Source organism: Salmo trutta, chromosome 28 (genome assembly GCF_901001165.1).
Source record: "Salmo trutta chromosome 28, fSalTru1.1, whole genome shotgun sequence".
In the NCBI taxonomy this organism is placed as follows: Eukaryota; Metazoa; Chordata; class Actinopteri; order Salmoniformes; family Salmonidae; genus Salmo; species Salmo trutta.
Window position 1 is genome coordinate 24,913,128 of NC_042984.1, and position 18,053 is coordinate 24,931,180.

Here is an 18,053-nt window from a genome sequence, read left to right on the forward strand (position 1 = left end):
TTTTGGAACCTGTTGCTATGACACTAAACAATATATTGAAACCTGTTGCTCCCTCATCTAAGATGACTGGCTCTAATAACACAGAGGAGCATTTTCTATCAACTCATTTAAAAATAGTTGTTTTATTACATTTATTTCACATTATCTTGTGATGTGACTTTGAAGGTTAATCTTAACAGCAATAACCAAGACACATCAAACTCTTGCTATTCTATTGCTATTCCCGCCTTTCCGGTTGGTTGTGTTCCAATTGGTATCCCATGTCGAGTGAAAAAAAACTATCAGCAACACTGTGGTTTTCATGTCCGTAATTTCAGTGCTGTGTCCCTGTTGCGTTTACCATGGCTACCTGTCACATCCATTTAGTGTGAGGAGAGATGGGGCGCTTTCTGAACCCGAGTGCCCTTCAGTCTACTCGGGCAAGTGCACCCTGGGAATAAAACCAAAACCACAGGCTTCCACTCCATGGAACCATTTTCCTTCCTATTCTGAGATCTGCTGCCGGACAACTAACCTATTGAACTTTTAAAACAGAAAGGGGCCGATACAAAAGACCAAGTCTCGGTGTTATTGTGTTTACTCTGGGTAATGAAATCCGAAAGGTTCTAGATCTTCTTTAATTGAATTGAATGAACATTCTCATTCACATTCTCATCGCCCAGGTACTGTATTGTATTGCGCACTGTCCAGGGGGAAACCAAAAAAGGCTAATGACAGCTGATGAGAATAGAAGAAATAGTCTATAGTAGGCTTTTGGCCACTGAGGTGTTTTCAATCCACTCAAGCTTACACATACTATATGCTTTAACAGTGGACTTGGGATATATACAAGGGCTTGGGAACGTTGTGAATGAGTGCTCTAAACTGAGGCATGCAGATACTGTAGCATATTTGCAGCACAAAAACTATATTTCAATTGGGATTGGTGGTGAACTGCACTGCACTCAAAGAGTTAGAACTTATCCATTGTGCACTTACCAGACTTGCCTTTAATATGGTATAACTTCAAATTAGTGGACAATTGCCAATATTCACTAACTGTCTGAAAAAGGTATCGTGTGCAGGCAGCAAACCGTCACACAGTACACCTCTCCCGTACTGATGAAGACCTTGCAAATCCATCCACAAGTCAATTAACCAGATCTGAACCGTTGAAGAACTTCCACGCAACTCTGATCAGTCAATTCAGACAAATGGATGTATACCAATTAGCTGTGATACGGTCTGACTGAGCGGTCGGTCTGTGAGAGAGAAGCAGTGTGGCATGTTGCCTGTGAAGCCTGTGACTTGGTGTAAGTGGATGGGCCGATCCACACTAAGCTCTGGATGTCTATCCTCCATGCTGCAGTGTCTACAACGGCTTAATGAGGCCTTATTAATTCAGATCAGGGTGAATGATTACCTCATCATTTCCATTCTGCTGAACTCCCTTCTGTGTTCACCCTCTGCACTCTGCCCAGTAAATATACAGTATGGTAATAATCGACATCTCACAGTATGAAACCAGTTAATATTCTGATAGAATCCATCTGGAGAGGAATGTGAAAGTACAGTATTCACGTCATACATGATTCTGTTGTAATTGACCATCAAATAGGAGTCATTGAAAGACTTGATTGAATTACTGTTATCGTTTTTCTTTCATTTCTGTATCATCTGGTCTCTTTAGGTTGTGCTGTGCTACTCCCACCAGCAGCAGATCTCTGACAACAAACAGAACACAGCCTAGTGTCTCGCTCTCTCTCTCTCTCTCATTCTCTTCCCCTCTGTGCAAAGACTAGTTGCCTAGCAATGAAGTATTGGATTTTATGGTCTGTGTGGCATACATCCAGAAAAAAAATACAAAACCCATGAGGATTGGATTTGGATAGTGTAGCACCTAGGCACAGTCTACTCTTGGATGTGTGCATGGAGTTCCAGTATATCAGGCTATCGTGGTGTACATAGTGATGACAGGAAGAGGAAAGCAAACAGTGCAGTACAGCCAAACCAGATTGATAATCCTAGCCAGAAAATGACACATCATATATTAGTACTAATTTATTCAAATTGATAAAATAATGTACAAAGCTACATCCCTAACACATCACAATGTGTTACTAATGCATTTCAGTTACTTAACAATAGGCATGCATGAGAAGATCCTTCACATTATGCTTAATTAAAAGTTACCATACATGTATGTATATTAATATAATATATACCTTTTGTCATGACGTTGGCCTGTGGGTAAGGTTTATGACCCCCCATAAATACCTTTCTCCCTTCCCCTCTTTCTCTGACCCTACTGAAGGACTCTCGAATAGCCTTTGTTAAACATAGAGAGTCTGGGAACATCAAACAAGTGGGGGGAAAGGAACCATATTTCGGTAATAGAACCAGTTGGAAATATACCAGGTACTTAATGAGTATGGATGTCAGTTCGGTTGTCATCTGAGACATTATGACTGATGACAGGACAACATAAACTGTACCTGGGAAAGTCTACACATTCTGGTTATCAGATTCACATGGAATTGTTGTGCAATTTAAATGTTTGATATTGAAACTGTTTGTTAGGAGATTAAATGTAATTTTAGCTTCCAATTGAGAGAAAATAAGGTGACGATAAGGAAAGAGCCCTGCTCAATCAGTGGCCCGCCCCTGTGAAGAGACATGGGTTATAAACGATGAAACACAACCTTCTCCCCTCTCCACTATATAAGCCAGTGACGAAAATGTAACCAGCCAGTTCCGGGTACGTGAGGTCTGCAGCCTCTGCGTTAAAAGGACTAACATGTCAAGTACAGAACTAAGCCAACCTCAGCATGAGCTTTGGTTGTGAATGGTATGAACTTTGAACTCTTATTGACTACAGAAGTGATACTTCCTAGCCGTTGAGTTAGCAGCGACCGTTGTAAACGTGGGCTAGGAAAGGACGGACGACGTATCCAGTCTAACACACAACGAAGATACTACAACGTATCCAATTTACCACCAGTGACATTCTTCCGAGGACAGGAAGATCTCTGTTGGCCAACACGGCCAGCATCTACGACCAACCTACCGAAGCACAGCTCAGAGTAAATATTTATTGCATTTTCCTTTTCCAAATGGGCGGTAATTTAGAATGCATAAGATACTGTATTTATGATAGCGTAGCTGTTTCTTTTGTTCCTCAGTCTTCCCACTCTTTCATTCAAGCCCAACACCCTTTCTTTGTGTAACAAGCCTCATACAGGTAACGTCCACCAGGGACGTTTTCTGTATGACATAATTTGCATTCTGTGTATATGTAATTCTGTGTGATTAGTTAGGTATTTGGTAAATAAATAATTAAACCCAATTTTGTATTGCTGATTCAACTTGTTAGCCAGGGTTTGTGAAGTTATAACCAAGAATTTACAACTTGCATATGAGACTGAAAATAAGGTGACGATTAATAATGACTGCTATTGATGTAAAATATTACTAGGTCTTTAAGAGTTTATTCGGAAGATAACAGCTCTATAAACACTCTTCCGTGGTGTCCCGACTTTCTAGTTAATTATATTTACATGATTAGTCAATCAGGTAATATTAATTACAGAGAAAGGATTTTATAGAATAGCATGTCATATCACTTAATCCGGCATAGCCAAAGACACAACACTTTGAATGAAATAATTTTAGGGATATTAGTATTGGGCACTCCTGAAGAAAATAACAGCACCCTAATAAGTGTTAGGAATATGGACAAGTATCAGTTTTTATTCATAGGAAAAGTATGGCACTGTAGTAGCAGGTGTGTTGTGCTCTTCAACTGTTCCCTTGCTCCGTCCAACTGCTCCATCAACACAATGGTTAACTCATGTAAGAACAAATTGCCCGAAAAATGGCTGCAGTGGTGAAATTGAAGGAGGAAAAATACTTTTTATGTTACGTACCAGAAGAAATCATGAGTGCTCTCGCTCTGAGGGAAGTATGTACTGATGTTCTTCTACATTTTTTATTAGCTTTATCCTTACGCTTCTCCCTGAGTCTCCCAGTAGCCAGAGCTCTTTAGCTAGAGAACACAAGGGAGAATTAACAAAGACTGTGCATCACATGGTATCTTAAATGGCTGGTGGATGACACAGGCCATTTTAACTTGAACCCACTGTGTGTGTGTGTGTGTGTGTGTGTGTGTGTGTGTGTGTGTGTGTGTGTGTGCACAGGTTAGAGAAAACATACATCTGTCTCTGTCTCAAAGCAGATCATCAACTCAAGGAAGGAACTCATTTCCTTTCCGCCAAAAGGCTGGGGCTGAATTGACATGCTGAGCTTGCAGCGGGGGCAAAATTGACCATGAAAGTCACTCAATTCAGATCAAAGTCAATAAAGCCGTCCTGAGCCAGTCAATAGTTTCAGTGCATTAGAGGTTACATAAGGGGTTGAATAACTTGCTCCTGTCTCTCGTTCACTCATGCTATTCATGCTTTCTCTCTGTCTTGTCCTCACATATATGCCCTCGGTTCCTTCTCTCATTTACTGTACTCAAAGGTTCCTTTCTTCTCTCATCAGAACGTCCTTCCATTCTACTGTTTATTCTTCTTTCCATTGTTCCTCTCTCCTATTTGAATGTTTTTTTCCTTGTTCATCGGGCCATCAGTTGTCTGTCCTTTGAAGGTTCACATTTTCATTCCTCCTCAAACCATTCTTCTCCTCTCACAATTACCTATTATTCCCTCAGTCCTTTAGAAGCAAAATAATGAACTGAATGGACTGAATGCAGTTCAATCGAGTACAGGCTTAACTGAATGAACAACAATGACGGAATTAAATATTACATTTTATTAAATAGTTTGGGGAATAGCCTCATCTCCGAAGGAAGAACCTCTGAGCCAGATGATGTGATGGCCAGTAGCCCCATGACAACTGATTTCAGCCAACTTACAAACAAATCATTTATACATTTATTGTTACAAATCAACTTGCAAGGTTACAGTTTGATGGCTGGGGCTCATCCAATGGTAATACATTTAAAGAGTGCAGGCCGAGTTAGCTACCGAAGTGAGGTGGAGGCGGGTACCCCACCGGGCCGAGGGAGAGTCAGTGAGGGAAATCCAATAGCTATATAGCGAGAAAAATCCAAAATAGATCATTTCCAGAGGTAGCACTAAGCTAGCACTAAGCCAAGGTAGGAAAAGTTACAAAACTCCTATAGAATACATCACAGAGAACATGCTGGAAGTTGACAAAACAAAAATGAGAACAGACTAGGTACAACACCATTAGAACAAGCAAGTATGATTTTCTCTTTAGTTTTGAGCCCACGGCAAGAAGGCACCAGATCCTGCCATGCTAGCGTTCAGTGGTGGAAAAAGTACCCAATTGTCATACTTGAGTAAAAGTAAAGATACAGTACCTTAATAGAAAATGACTCAAGTAACAGTGAAAGTACTACTTGAGTGAAAGTCTAAAAGTATTTGGTTTTAAATATTCTTAAGTATCAAAAGTAAATGTAATTGCTAAGATATACTTAAGTATCAAAAACAAAAGTAAAAAAGTTTCAAATTCCTTGTATTAAGGAAAACATACGTTACCATTTTCTTATTATTTTAATGTAAGGATAGGCAGTGGCACACTCCAACACTCAGACGTCATTTACAAATGAAGCATTTGTGTTTAGTGAGTCTGCCAGGTAAGAGGCAGTAGGGACGACCAGGGATGTTCTCTTGATAAGTGTGTGAATTGGATAATTTTCCTGTCCTGCTAAGCATTCAAAATGTAACGAGTACTTTTGGATGTCAGGGGAAATTTATGGAGTAAAAAGTACATTATTTTCTTTAGAAATGTAGTGAAGTAAAAGTAAAAGTTGTCAAAAATATAAATAGTAAAGTAAAGTACATATCAAAAAGTAGTACTTTCCCACCTGGACAAAAGGAACACCTACGTGAGAATTCTGTTAATTGATTACAGCTCAGCGTTCCACACCATAGTGCCCTTCAAGCTCATCGCTAAGCTAAGGACCCTTGGACTTAACACCTCCCTCTCCAACTGGATCCTGGACTTTCTGATGGGCCACCCCTTGGTGGTGAGGTTAGGCAACAGCACATCCGCCATGCTGACCCTCAACACCGAGGCCCCTGAGAGGTGCGTGCTTAGTCCCCTCCTGTACTCCCTGTTCACCCACCCTCCAAAACCATTAAGTTTGCAGATGACACGATGGTGGCAGGCCTGCTCATCAATGACAATGAGACAACCTATATGGAGGATGTCGGAGATCTGGCAACCTCTCCCTCAATGTCAGCAAGACAAAGGAGCTGATCGTGGACTACAGGAAACAGAGGGCTGAGCACGCCCCCATTCACATCGACGGGGCTGTAGTGGAGAGGGTTGGGAGCCAAGTTCCTCGGTGTACACATCACTAAGGACCTATCATGGCCCAAACACACTTACAAAGTAATGAAGAGGGTACAGCAATGGCTCTTTCCCCTCAGGAAGCTGAAAAAATGTGGCATTGACCTTCAGATCCTCAAAAGGTTCTACAGCTGCACCACTGAGAGCATCTTGACTGGCTGCACCACCGCTTGGTATGGCAACTGCTTGGCATCTGATTGTAAGACGCTACAGAGGGTAATGCGTACAGCCCAGTACATCACTGGGGCCGAGTTCTCTGCCATCCAGGACCTTTATCCTCTTAGTGATCCCTTCCCGCGCCAAACCCGGTAACGGAATTGATTTGACAACACCCAGTAAAATTGCAGGGTGCCAAATTCAAACAACAGAAACCTCATAATAATATTTCCTCCAACATACAAGTATTATACACCATTTTAAAGATGCACTTCTTGTTAATAATACCACCACAGTGTCCGTGTTCAAAAAGGCTTTACGGTGAAAGCATACCATGCGATTATATTAGGTCAGCGCCTGGTCACAAAAAAAACATACAGCCATTTTCCAGCCAAAGAGAGGAGTCACAAAAAGCAGAAATAGAGATAATGAATCACTAACCTTTGATGATCTTCATCAGATGGCACTCATAGGACTTCATGTTACACAATACATGTATGTTTTGTTTGATAAAGTTCATATTTATATCCAAAAACCTCAGTTTACATTGGCGCGTTATGTTCAGTAATGTTTTGCATGATTTTGGAGAGAGCTACATCAATTGACAGAAATACTCATCATAAACGTTGATTAAAAATACAAGTGTTATTCATAGAAATAAAGATAAACTTCTCCTTAACTTCTCTAGGGTAGGGGGCAGTATTTTGACGTCCGGATGAAAGGCATGCCCATAGTAAACTGCCTGCTACTCAGTCTCAGAAGGTAGGATATGCATAGTATTAGTATATTTGGATAGAAAACACTCTGAAGCTTCTAAAACTGTTTGAATGATCTCTGTGAGTATAACATAACTCATATGGCAGGCAAAAACCTGAGACAAATCCAACCAGGAAGTGTGGAAATCTGAGGTTTGTAGTTTTTCAAATTTTTGAGATGTAATTTATCATTCTCTCTTCTCCTTTATCATGCTCTCCTTCTGCTAAATGCTACCACAAACTCTGTGATGGAAAGGATATGCTGTAGCCTGTGATCAGAGGTTTAAAATATGTCTGGATAGCCACAGCACCGGGTTGTTGGTCAAGGCAGCCACAGCACGCATTGCAGCAGAGAAAGAAGGACCCGCCTGACCAGAGACAGCAAAAGGCTCTCATCTTGTCTCGCCCTGATCTGTTTCACCTGCCCTTGTGGTTGTCTCCACCCCCTCCAGGTGTCGCTTATTTTTGCCAGTGTATTTACCCCTGTGTTTCCTGTCTCTCTGTGCCAGTTCGTCTTGTCTGTTTCAAGTCAACCAGCGTGTTTTTCCCGTGCTCCTGCTTTTGCTATTCTCTCTTTTGCTAGTACTCCCAGATTTTGACCCTTGCCTGTTGTCTGGACTCTGTACCCGCCTGCCTGACGAGTCTGCCTGCCCTGACCTCGAACCTGCCTGCCACTCTGTACCTCCTGGACTCTGATCTGGTTTTGACCTTTTGCTTGTCCACGACCATTCTCTTGCCTACCCCTTTTGGAACTAATAAACATCAAACACTCAAACCATCTGCCTCCCGTGTCTGCATCTGGGTCTGGCCCTTGCTGGTGAAGATGATTTCTGGAGCCTTTTCCTCCCTTTGGGAGAACCTGACCTCTTCTCCCGAGAAATGGATGCCATCATCTGGGAGTTGTAGAGATGAGCCAAGCACATTAATATTAGCCAGTTGGAGGAGCTCATGGCTGGACATGCCTGGATGATAAATATTTAACAATCTACATTTGATCAACTGGACTATATGACTCCATTTAAAATTATAGTAAAACCATGTGCAATCAAGTATTATACATTTAGATGACTAAGGAAATGGTCATGAGAAGTGAATACAAAACGTAAGTATTATTTAAAAACTTAGCAAATTAATGAAATCACATACAAGGCATATATGTTCAGTTACAGGAAAAACTCCCTAGAAAGGCCAAAACCTAGGAAGAAACCTGGAGAGGAACCAGGCTATGAGGGGTGGCCAGTCCTCTTCTGGCTGTGCCGGGTGGAGATCATAACAGAACATGGCCAAGATGTTCAAATGTTCATAAATTACCAGCATGGTCAAATAATAGTAATCACAGTGAACAGGTCAGGGTTCCATAACCGCAGGCAGAACAGTTGAAACTGGAGCAGCAGCACGGCCAGGTGGACTGGGGACAACAAGGAGTCATCATGCCAGGTAGTCCTGAGGCATGGTCCTAGGGCTCAGGTCCTCCGAGAGAGAGAAAGAGAGAATTAGATAGAGCCTACTTAAGTTCACACAGGACACTGGATAAGACAGGATAAATACTCCAGATATAACAGACTGACCCTAGCTCCCCGACACAAACTACTGCAGCATAAATACTGGAGGCTGAGACAGGAGGGGTCAGGAGACACTGTGGCCCCATCCGATGATCGCCCTGGACAGGGCCAAACAGGCAGGATATAACCCCACCCACTTTGCCAAAGCACAGCCCCCACACCACTAGAGGGATATCTTCAACCACCAACTTACCATCCTGAGACAAGGCCGAGTATAGCCCACAAAGATCTCCACCACGGCACAACCCAAGGGGGGGCGCCAACCCAGACAGGAAGACAACGTCAGTGACTCAACCCACTCAAGTGACGCACCCCTCCTAGGGACGGCATGGAAGAGCACCAGTAAGCCAGTGACTCAGACCCTGTAATAGGGTTAGAGGCAGAGAATCCCGGTGGAAAGAGGGGAACCGGCCAGGCAGAGACAGCAAGGGCGGTTTGTTGCCCCAGTGCCTTTCCGTTCACCTTCACACTCCTGGGCCAGACTACACTCAATCATAGGACCTACTGAAGAGATGAGTATTCAATAAAGACTTAAAGGTTGAGACCGAGTCTGCGTCTCTCACATGGGTAGGCAGACCATTCCATAAAAATTGCGCTCTATAGGAGAAAGACCTGCCTCCAGCTGTTTGCTTAGAAATTCTAGAGACAATTAGGAGGCATGCGTCTTGTGACCATAGCGTACGTATAGGTATGTACGGCAGGACCAAATCGGAAAGATAGGTAGGAGCAAGCCCATGTAATGCTTTGTAGGTTAGCAATAAAACCTTGACATCAGCCCTTGCCTTAACAGGAAGCCAGTGTAGGGAGGCTAGCACTGAAGTAATATGATCACGTTTTTTGGTTCTAGTCAGGATTCTAGCAGCCGTATTTAGCACTAAATGAAGTTTATTTAGTGCTTTATCCGAGTAGCCGGAAAGTAGAGCATTGCAGTAGTCTAACCTAGAAGTAACAAAAGCATGGATTAATTTTTCTGCATCATTTTTCGACAGAACATTTCAGATTTTTGCAATGTTACATAAATGGAAAAACGCTGTCATTGAAACAGTCTTGATATGTTCGTCAAAAGAGAGATCAGGGTCCAGAGTAACGCCGAGGTCCTTCACAGTTTTATTTGAGACGACTGTACAACCATCAAGATTAATTGTCAGATTCAACAGAATATCTCTTTGTTTCTTGGGACCTAGAACAAGCATCTCTGATTTGTCCGAGTTTAAAAGTAGAAAGTTTGCAGCCATCCACTTCCTTATGTCTGAAACACAGGCTTCCAGCGAGGGCAATTTTGGGGCTTCACTATGTTTCATTGAAATGTACAGCTGTGTGGCATAGCAGTGAAAGTTAACATTATGTTTTCGAATAACATCCCCAAGAGGTAAAATATATAGTGAGAACAATAGTGGTCCTAAAACGGAACCTTGAGGAACACCGAAATTTACAGTTGATTTGTCAGAGGACAAACCATTCACAGAGACAAGTAGTAAGGTTAACTTACAAGACAAAGCATGAACTAATCAGCCCTACTCAGGCCTGGGTAGCTTACAAGAGAAGCATTTCATACAGCCTTATTCCATGGGCAGGATGCAGTATAAGAGGCATTTCATTACATTTATAACACTTGAAGTGACCCTTTCAAACTAAAACCAACCACCATTGACCAATCAAACAATACCAAGTTACGGTAACCTGATTACCCAGGCCCAATCTCCACTCAATGTCACAGCATCTAAAGGCTTGTGTGGGGTATCAGACCTAATGTAGATTAGACAAAATTCCTAAAGACAATAAGTTTCCTTTGCATAGAGTAATTTAGAGTTCACCCTGTACAGGTGCAAGTTACCACAGAGATCATACATCCATATACATAGATAGCAGAAAGAGTTATCTTTAGGGGACAAGTTTCAGATAGATACCAAACCTGGATGCAATATCATCCCTAACAAACATTACAATAACCATTCCCCTGGATACTGTAGAGAGGGATACATTTTGGCCCTTTGTCGGGGGAAGGGCTGACTGCTCCTTAGGCATAGTCTTTTGTTGAGCCATTTGCCATGCGGCCGGTGGTGACAGAGAGCACATAAATTGGGGCCGAGCTAACAAGTGAACATACAGTATGAACACATCCCAAGATTTAGGTCCATTGGTTGAAAGAGAGGGTGATAATTGCAAGAATGCACCTATGGATTACACAGCAAACATTAAGAATGTATATGATTGTGCTTATCGGCTATAAGGTAAATAGGTGAATGACATTCCGTACATGGCTAATAAGAAAGCGGAGAAGAAACAAGACGCTATGCTGATAGTACATTTGTATTCATTCCCACTATACCCGTAGAATAGGAAACAAAGTGAATTATGTTACGCTTACTGGATGAAGTTAAATAAGCATTCTGACCAGCCTTCCTGATTGAACTTTTGTAAACTATATTCTAAATTAATCATGATTACAAATCAAAACAGGTATCTGCAAAATAAACACTAAAGTTTGAGATAAATGTAGTATTTTAAAAACCAAGTTGACTCTTTTGTTGTACTAAGTGTTGAGAGGGAGATTTTTGGCATAAATATTTGAGTAGACAGAGATAGACGATCAAGACTGACAAAAGTTATGATAGATGATATTAAGATCTTCACATCTTGTGTCTGCCAGTTCTCCTTTTAAAGTAGACTAGCATTTGAAAAAACACAAGGTCTTGAACTTTGATCGAATTCTTTATTTTAAAAAGGGTACTTTATTTCAGCTTTTGATACATGAGGAAGTAATGTGTTTTAAGAAGTACAAAAAGACAGTCTTCAGCTGAGTTAATAGTATAAATTACTGTCAAACCAAGAAAGACTTCTTACAGTCACGTTGTATTTGTATTTAATGTAGCTAACTAACATTGGCACGGGAACTTCTATGGAAGAATTAGATCCCTCTGGTAAAACAAAGCAAACTTTTGATGCAGAAAAGGAAATAAATTATTTAACACTCAGAAATATTTCAAACAATCCACCAAGCAGTAATGCTTTTAATAAAACTATATGAAGACTATGTAACAGTTTTGATGGGGCTGTACAGTAGACATGTTTTAATGCAATGGGCTTAAATCACAAAACATCCCTAAGAGTCATACAATCACTTAGGAAATTACATTAATGTTGTAAAAATTAATGACAGCCTTAGATGCTGGGTGAAAACGAAGGGGAAATGCTTACTAGAACCAACTTCTCTGGTTATAGACAGCCTATGTGGCATCGATATGAGTCAGAAACATTAATTCTAGTGTCAAAATTGACTACAAAGTGTAAATAGGATAATTTTGGTCATAATGTCAGTCTCGTTCAAAACTAGATTTGGAAGTGTATGGGTTGAGTACGGATTACTTACATGCCCACTTTTGCCAATGATGTCCAATTTCCCAGAGACAAGGTGTGGTCTGCCGCCAGTTGCCATGTGTCGTGGACATGTTGTCAAGTCTGCAACGCACGCACACTTGCTCGGCATAGGAGTGAAAATTAGCTCCATAAAATTCTAATGCATTCAACAATATTGCGCAAGATGGCAAGGAATGCATACAACAAACGTACGACATGATGGCTGTGACTGGTCAGTAGCTAGCTATTTATGATACTGATGTAACCAGCTAAATACAAAGGCTTTCCCTTATGTGTAATCATTAGAGAGGAAGATTTGGAGAACTAACATTGCACCTGATGATAAGGTTTGATGGGATGTAACATTAGCCAGCTTGCTATCGATAATGTTTCCACTTGAAGTGGCTAGCTAAGAAGATCCCTATGCTAGCTAACGTTAGCTAGCTAGCCAATTAATTTCAATGTTGGCCTACTTGGTGTGTGAACTGCTGACTGCTCATAATTTGCATATAGTTGTCGACACGTCAACCAGAATCAAGGGGCATGGCAATTTGTGACTTGTTTTGGTAATCAGTGGCTGTATTGGAGAGGGAGTGGTTTCACCTCTCCTAGGCAATCAGTAATTAGTACAGGGAGGTGTGCTCTCCACCTCTGCTAGGCAATTAGCAATCAGTGTTAGTTCTTCAGTCTCCCCTGGTTTCTCAGTGGCGGCTGTAAGCAACGGTCGTGTTAGTGGCGATTTTGTCTCAAAACTAAGAGTATCGCCAAAACATAGACGGTTCTGCGGAGTTGTTCTGCAGAGTTGTTTGAGGAAGGAAAGAGAGGAAGGCTCCACACCACTCTCTCACTTGAGTATCTTACCTAGTTATTGTATTTACAGATTATCTAATTTTGCTCTTTTGTAGCTTTGGCAACTACCGTATGTGTTTTCTATTCCTGTTCACTCCTCTCCCTGTAGGCTTTAGTCGCTCCCCACCCCTTGGCTCCAACTCTTTTAATTTAGTGTACCTTGCGTGCACAACCCATGTGGAACTTCGGGTCTCTGGCAGCGTTTGGAACTGCCGATCTATGGTCATCTCAGCCTATGCTGCCCTTCAGTCCCTTGACTTTTTGGCCCTGACGGAGACATGGATCACCCCAGAGAACACTGCTACTCCAGCTGCTCCTTCATCTGAATATGTTTTTTCTCATAGTCTGAGAGCATCTGGTCGTAGCGGGGTGGCACAGGTCTGCTCATTTCTCATAAGTGGAGATTTTCTATTTTCTCTCACCTGTCCATCTCCTCATTTGTATTCAATGCTGTCACTGTCACTTGTCCACTCAAACGCAATATTCCTGTTATTGATCGCCCACCAGGTGCCCGTGGAGAGTTCCTCAATGAGCTTGACACCTTGATAAGCTAATATCCTGACGTTGGCTCGCCGCTTTTCCTACTTGGCGACTTCAACCTCCCAACATCTGCCTTCAATGAATTTCTTTCCAACTCTCTCTTTCCACTCCTTGCCTCTTTTGACCTCACCCTTTCCCAAAACCATCCAACTCACAAGGCAGATAATATGCTTGACCTTAACTTTACTGGAGGTTGCTCACCTACTAATATCACTGCAATCCCACTCCAGGTCTCTGATCACTAATTTGTCTCCTTTTCTGTCTCTCTTTTCTCCAAACCTAACCATTCAGCTCCTACCCAGATGGATGCGCTGTCACAATCTTCGCTTTCTCTCTCTCCCACTACTCTCTCCACTTCTATCCTATCATCTCTCCCTTTTACTAAATCCTTCTCCCTCCTGTCTCCTAATTCTGCCTCTTCGAGATTACTCTCCTCCCTTTCCGCATCCTATGACTCGCACTTTCCCCTTTCCTCCTGGCCAGCTCAGCCCTCCCCTCCTGCTCCGTGGCTGAGTGACTCATTGCGAGCTTGTCTCACTCACACAGAACTACTCTACGCCTTGACCTCGTTCTCAACTCTCTCTCCAGATGACTTTGTGCGACTAGTGAGTTCTGGCCACCCGACAGCCGGCCTGCTCAAACCCCATCCCCTCCTCCCTTCTCCAAACCATCTCTGGAGACCTTATCCCATTCCTCACTTCCCTCATCAACTCATCCTTGACCCCTCTGACTTCAAAATGGCCCGAGTTGTTGAGTGTGCTGTCTCTGGTGAACTTTCTCGTTATCTCTCTCAGAACGACCTTCTTGACCCTAACCAGTCAGGTTTCAAGATGGGTTATTCAACCGAGTGCTCTTCTCTGTGTCACGGAGGCTCTCCGCACTTGCAAAGCTGGCTCTCTCTCCTCTGTTCTCATCCTCCTAGATCTATCCACTGCTTTCAACACCGTGAACCATCAGATACTCCTCCACCCTATCAGGGCTGCGCATCTCAGGCTCTGCACACTCTTGGATCGCATCCTACCTGGCATGCCACTCCTACCAGATGACGTTGAGAGGATCTGTGTGTGCACCATGTACTTTCACTACTGGTGTCCCCCAGGGCTCGGTACTAGGCCCTCTTCTCTCTACACACCAAGTCACTCAGCTCTGTCATATCCTTAAATGGAGTTTTCTATCATTGCTATGCGGATGACAAACAACTACTTTTCTCCTTCCCCACCTTTTGACACCCAGGTGGCGACACGCATATCTGCATGCCTGGCAGATATCTCAACTTGGATGTCGACCCACCACCTCAAGCTCAACCTTGACAAAACTCCCGGGAAAGACCTGCCCGCTCAAAGACCTATCCAGTGTCGCCCTCCCAGAATGCAAAGAACCTTGGCGTGACCCTGGACAACATGCAGTCATTCTCTGCAAACATCAAAGTAGTGATGCATGTTTATGCTCTACAACATTCGCAGAGTATGACCCTACCTCACACAGGAAGCGGTGCAGGTCCTAATCCAGGCACTTGTCATCTCCCGTCTGGATTACTGCAACTCGCTGTTGGCTGGGCTCCCTGACTGTGCCATTAAACCCCTACAACTCATCCAGAACGCCGCAGCCCGTCTGGTGTTCAACCTTCCCAAGTTCTCTCACGTCACCCCAGTTGAAGCTCGCATCCGCTACAAGTCCATGGTGCTTGCCTACGGAGCTGTGAGGGGAATGGCAACTCCGTACCTTCAGGCTCTGATCAGGCCCTACACCCAAACAAGGGCACTGCGTTCATCCACCTCTGGCCTGCTCGCCTCCCTACCTCTGAGGAAGCACAGTTCCCGCTCAGCCCAGTCAAAACTGTTCGCTGCTCTGGCACCCCAATGGTGGAACAAGCTCCCTCACGACGCCAGGACAGCGGAGTCAATCACCACCTTCCGGAGACACCTGAAACCCCACCTCTTTAAGGAATACCTGGGATAGGATAAAGTAATCCTTCTAACCCCCCCCCCCCCCAAAAGATTTAGATGCACTATTGTAAAGTGGTTGTTCCACTGGATATCTTATGGTGAATGCACCAATTTGTAAGTCGCTCTGGATAAGAGCGTCTGCTAAATGACTTAAATGTAAAATGTAAATAATTGGCTGAGAGAAATTGATGATAAAAGGATTGTGGGAGCTGTCTTGTTAGACTTCAGTGCAGCTTTTGACATTATTGATCATAGTCTACTGCTGGAAAAACATATTTGTTATGGCTTTACACACCATGCTATAATGTGGATAAAGAGTTACCTGTCTAACAGAACACAGTGTGTTCTTTAATGGAAGCCAATCAAATATAATCCAGTTATAATCAGGAACTCCCCAGGGTAGCTGTTTAGGCCACTTGCTTTTTGCTTTTTTCAATTTTTACTAACGACATGCCACTGACTTTGATTAACCTCTCTGGGCTAGGTGGGACGCCTACTCAACAGCCAGTTGAATCCCGTGGCGCATTATTCAAATACCATAGAAATGCTATTACTTCTATTTCTCAAACATATGACTATTTTACAGCATTGTAAAGACAAGACTCTCGTTAATCTAACCACACTGTCTGATTTCAAAAAGGCTTTACAACAAAAGCAAAACATTAGATTATGTCAGCAGAGTACCCAGCCAGAAATAATCAGACACACATTTTTCAAGCTAGCATATAATGTCACATAAACCCAAACCACAGCTAAATGCAGCACTAACCTTTGATCTTCATCAGATGACAATCTTAGGACATTATGTTATACAATACATGCATGTCTGTTCAATCAAGTTCATATTTATATCAAAAACCAGCTTTTTACATTAGCAGGTGACTAGCATGTGACTAGCATTCCCACCGAACACTTCCGGTGAATTTACTAAATTACTCACGATAAACGTTCACAAAACAATTATTTTAAGAATTATAGATACAGAACTCCTATATGCACTCGCTATGTCCGATTTTAAAATAGCTTTTCGGTGAAAGCACATTTTGCAATATTCTAAGTAGATAGCCCGGCATCACAGGGCTAGCTATTTAGACACCCAGCAAGTTTAGCACTCACCAAAGTCAGATTTACTATAAGAAAAATGTTATTACCTTTGCTGTTCGTCAGAATGCACTCCCAGGACTTCTACTTCAATAACAAATGTTGGTTTGGCCCCAAATAATCCATTGTTATATCCAAATAGCGGCGTTTTGTTCGTGCATTCAAGACACTATCCGAAAGGGTAAATAAGGGTGACGAGCACGACGCATTTCGTGACAAAAAAATTCTAAATATTCCATTGCCGTACTTCGAAGCATGTCAACCGCTGTTTTAAAATCAATTTTTATGCTATTTTTCTCGTAAAAAAGCGATAATATTCCGACCGGCAAAGCCTTTTTACATTCAACGAGAGAGAAAGTAAAAGCATGGGATCCCCTCGTGCACGAGCCTTAGTCTAATGGCCCTCTGATCGGCCACTATCCAAACGCGCTAATGTGTTTCAGCCTGGGGCTGCCTCGATATCATTCAGCTTTTTCCAGGGTTCTGAGAGCCTATGGGAGCCGTAGGAAGTGTCACGTTACAGCAAAGATCCTCAGTCTTCAATAAAAAGAGCCAAGATGAACAAGAACTTGTCAGACAGGTCACTTCCTGTATGGAATCTTCTCAGGTTTTTGCCTGCCATATGAGTTCTGTTATACTCACAGACACCATTCAAACAGTTTTAGAAACTTTAGGGTGTTTTCTATCCAAAACCAACAATTATATGCATATTCTAGTTACTGGGCAGGAGTAGTAACCAGATTAAATCGGGTACGTTTTTTTATCCGGCCGTGTAAATACTGCCCCCTAGCCCTAACAGGTTAACTTTCCACCTTCTCCACTACTGTCCCGTCGATCATCTCCTTTGTTTTGTTGACGTTGATTGTAAGGTTTTTTTTCCTGACACCACACTCCGAGGGCCCTCACCTCCTCCCTGTAGGCCGTCTCGTCGTTGTTGGTAATCAAGCCTACCGCTGTAGTGTCGTCTGCAAACTTGATGATTGAGTTGGAGGCGTGCATGGCCACGCAGTCATGGGTGAACAGGGAGTACAGGAGAGGGCTGAGAACACACCATTGTGGGGCCCCAGTGTTGAGGATCAGCGGGGTGGAGATGTTGTTTCTTACCCTCACCACCTGAGGGTGGCCGTCAGGAAGTCCAGGACCCAGTTGCACAGGGCGCGGTCGAGACCCAGGGCTTAATGACGAGTTTGGAGGGTACTATGGTGTTAAATGCTGAGCTGTAGTCGATGAACAGCATTCTTACATAGGTATTCCTCTTATCCAGGTGGGTTAGGGCAGTGTGCAGTGTGATTTCGATTGCGTCGTCTGTGGACCTATTGGGGCAGTAAGCAAATTGGAGTGGGTCTAGGGTGTCAGGTAGGGTGGTGTTGATATGATCCTTGACTAGTCTCTCAAAGCACTTCATGATGACGGAGGTGAGTGCTATG